Raw genomic sequence first — 4626 nt, forward strand, 5'->3', positions numbered from 1 at the left:
AAATAGATTGTATGGCGGTATGTAAATTTTGCGTTTGGTTTATTTTAGTTTACAAACTTTAATACCCATATAAAATATTTTTATTTCAAATACCTCGTGTTTGGTAAAATAATATTATAATTTATAATAATTATGTAAATCGTTTTACATATTTCATGTCTTTATTAATGATGCCGTGGAATATATGAGAGAAATATGCATGATTTTGAAAAAAGAACAAATATAACGTAAACATAGAGCAACGATACTGTCGTTGCTCTATGTTTACGTTCTATTTTCAAAATTATCGTTTTTAATTTTACGAAATATCTAATGGCTATTTGCCATACGTATACGTAGCCCTGGTTTTTTCAATCGCAAATAGGCAGCTATAGGAGGCCCACTGGCCTGCTATAGCTTTATAAGCGTTAATTATCAGTCAATACTTAATTGCCGTGACAACGGAATATCGTATTAAATATACTTTCAAATTCCCCCTACAACACGCAGTATGTATAAACTGCACCAATTGGTGAGTAACAATCGTAATTATGTTTTAACCGACACAGAATGGCCGATGGTGAGGGTAATGGTTCGTGACCATCGCGTTACCACGCTCAGCTGATCACGGCCATAATAATACTCTTTCTATGTATTTATAAAGAATATAAAGGCTAAAACACATTTTTATACAACTATTCTAGTAGTAATCAAACTAATTCATGGTTTGTGGTAACAAGATGTAAGTACGCATCCATTGATCATTTAGGTATGAAATGCACTGCTTACTAAATTCAATATGTTACACATGGTAACATAGATGTAATGGATTGTAATTCCAGAGGTTATACGATTAAGGCTCTGTATTCAGTAACACTGCCAAAACTTTTTATCTGTCAAAGTCTAAATTTTTACCTATCACTATTAAAAATTAAAGATTCTCGTTATAGTGAGTAGCATTTTGTATTGTGGAAATACGGTATAAGGTTCTATTCTTGTTGAGCTACAGCTTGTCGAGCTTGTCTTGTTGAGCTACTAAATGAAGTCCTTAAGACATATATATGTTAAAAACTACACTTTTTTTAAATAGGCAATAGGCGTAATAATTAATAAACCCTCACAATTATATTACTTACAGCTAAATCAAATTAACGTTAGTAATTGAAAAATTATATTAAAATAAAATAATAATTATGTCCATAAAATTATGGAACTTATTTTAATAACAATGCGGTCAAAATTAATCCTTCATAAGTTTGTATGAATTCTGTTCAATTAATAAATACCAGAATATAACTGCTCAATCATTTAAAGACTGCATTACGTATAATTTTTATTACACTACTAAGAACATGAACTAAAATAATAATAACTGGCAACATATTTTGACTCACAAATTAACTTTTTTTACAACCATTGACGAATTACCTCGCAGCAGGTTAAATGTTAAACGTTGTTAATTACCAAAACAGAAACCAGCTGACACTTGAAAAAACGTTATTCCACCTGTTATGAAGAATTGTGCTTTTATTTGTTTAGAATGGCATTAAAGTAAATGTTACCATTAGGTAAGCCGCAGGAGATGCGCCTTTGTTATTTTATTGAGTTTTTATTGATGCGATTATATTGATGTGTGATACAGCTTTATGGCACACAGCTGACGCGTGAAGATAGATCATATTCAGGAAGTTTATTTGTATATTAATTCAATTCAATTCAATATATCTTTATTCAAAATACATTATATGTAGTGTCAGTACGGAATGATTTCCATATGAGAAAAATTGACAAGAAACTCAGTTCGTATTTTTTTTCAAATATATGTTGTACATATTTACAATAATACAGATTAATTTTTAAATTCAATTTTGTGAGAAAGAGAGAGAGAGTTAAGTGACCACCAGCATATTCTATTGCAAAAGCAAAAAGTCTAATCAGTGTTCGTAACCTGAACAGACCAGATCCCACAAGCAGCATCCATTTACGAGTATGATGGATATTAGAGAATAAACCCACATGAATAAAAAAAATTGTTTATGTAGATAAGGCTGTCTTATACGGAATTAAAAGCGTTATGTTCAAAAAGCTCTTAAAATTCTATCATTTAAGTCCGGAACAATACATTATGTTTTCTCGATTACAAATAGTTTTTTATAGCATAGGTGACAGCCTAGCTTGCGGCTCACCTGATGGTAAGTGATTACCGCTGCACATGAGCACCCGCAACACCAGAGGAATAGCAAGTGCGTTGCCGATCTATTAAGAAGACTCTTCTTGAAGGCTGATGAAGGCTTCTGATAATATGAAAAACAAGTTGATGAAAGTAAACTGTATGCTGTAATTCCATGATGTTCAACTATAAGTTATGTATAAAATAAACTCAAGTCGGTTCGTATTTTTAATATATATTTAGGATGATATATTCTATGAGGGAAAATACAGCTTAAAAGATTTGAAAAAAAGTATAAGATATATATCAGTGAGGAGAGAACAATAAAAAGATATTACTCACGTATATCGGAAGCGGTGTCGCGGCAAGCCAGCACCGCACCCAGTCATTTATGCCGCGGCTAGTCCAAGAGACAAACACTAACATTGGAAGAGTTATACAATTTTGTTAAAAATTGTATATCTGCCATGCCATAGTATGTAATTACATGCATTGCTTACCTGGAAAAATACCTGGAAAAATTTGCTAAAATACAGACAAAAATATAAGCTGCCGGTTTTTATTGTAAAATATCGATATTTGCAAATATACGTAGCTATTATTACACAGTATTTTTATATTGTAACAAAAGTTATTATATTAAATATCTATATACAAATATGACAAGTTAGTGATAAGAGCATTAACTTTCGTAAAGTTAATATATGTAAGTGTAAGTTGCTTACGTAAAATAGTTATGAGATTTTAACTTACAGCTGTAACATCTGTTAGTGATAAAACGTTGATGTATACGCTAACCTCATTTTATGTCGCCAATCTCCCTGACTAGTTTATCTGCTAACTCAGCTCTCGATCCTATCAGTGGCGTCAATTGCCCGTGCCAAATGCCACTTCCGAACCACTCTGCGCCTTCAGCAACCCCCATCCACAGGAGGAACGTCTTATCAGGAGCTGGGGAGAGATTGAATGTTTCCGTTGATCTCATCGTGCAGATAATGTATGGTACATAGGTTGGAGGACATGCTTTTTGTATTGTTGTATTATTCACTACACGAATAACAATAAGTCATTAGTACCAATATAATATTTCACATCATTACAATAATTCATGCATTATATATCTCTATAAGTATTCCAAAAAATAACATTACTGCATTACACTTGATTTGAGAAGCGATTGCGTTTTGAATATCGGTTGAAAAGAAATATATATAAATATATCAATTTTAGTGTAAGCTTTTTGATAAATGAAATTGAATAATATCAACTATACTTAATGGCTATCTCATAACATTTATAAAGAAATATGGTCGAATTGCATGAGTAGTTCCATCTTTAAAACGAGTAAAAACAATTCATCGTGTCAAAAGTCAAGGGGGAAATAAGTTACTCGTTTAATTCCCAAAATTAACGTACACATAAGGGTGACGTCTACAAGAAACAATCGATTATCGTTTCACGGGTTAATTGCGATGCGTTTAAACAAAAACCCGCTGGCCTGCTGTTCGGTTCCTAATGATCCCATAAAGTCGAAATTACACGGTCTGTTAGCGGCCACAGCCGACCGGCGACCGTTGTTCTTACGACGTAAACTGCTTCCAATATTCCCAATTGTATTTTAGCAGAAATAAAATATATAGTATAGTTTAAAAATTTTTTAAATTTTTTAATTAACTGGAATTACAATAAAAGTACCCCACAATGGTAAGTATCAATCATTGACTATATAGGTACATACACACACGACTATGTGCACAGTCTACCTCCAGTAATTCGATAAATATAAAAAAGAAAGAATTGTACTTATTCATCTATGTATTGAAATTTATTGATATGATTTTGATAATGTTGAACTTGGAATTCTAATCGTTATCACATAGATAAAAAACAAGAGTGACATATTGTATAATTAACTAGCGTCTTGCTCCACCTTTGCCCGGGTGCATATCTTTGCAGTTATATATACATTTACCTAATATAATCGATCTCTTAGAATAATGTTTGACTCACTTAGTTAAATAAATTTTAAATCCAATTATATTACTACAAAAATTAAATAATAATCAGGAAAATTAAAATTAATATTGTAATATCATTAAGTTACCAATGAATTAATTGACATCAGTGTATAAAAGTTGCTATCACATCATTTTGTCAATATATGTACCCAAACCACATATTATCTAAAAGAAACTATCCAATTTAAAAGGCCACACGTTAACATAATGTTCGAGCAAATGGCGCAAAGCAAAGCTATCGCATATTGGAAGAGGTAGTCTCCGTGACAAAGTTGTTTTATCAACGCCGATAAGACGTATTCCCATTTATAGGCGAGGCTGATCCGACCGGCGGTAGTGATCCGTGGAGTCGGCGCCCGCGACGCGACCGCGCGCCGCCCGCATCGCTTTATGAGTTTCCCTTGAGGCACCTTACCCTGTGTTCTAGCATTCCCTGTTTCTAGAAAAAAATATTTAAAA

The sequence above is a fragment of the Achroia grisella genome, unplaced genomic scaffold (genome assembly GCF_030625045.1).
Source record: "Achroia grisella isolate CSIRO2021 unplaced genomic scaffold, CSIRO_AGI_Agris_v1 utg516, whole genome shotgun sequence".
NCBI lineage: Eukaryota > Metazoa > Arthropoda > Insecta > Lepidoptera > Pyralidae > Achroia > Achroia grisella.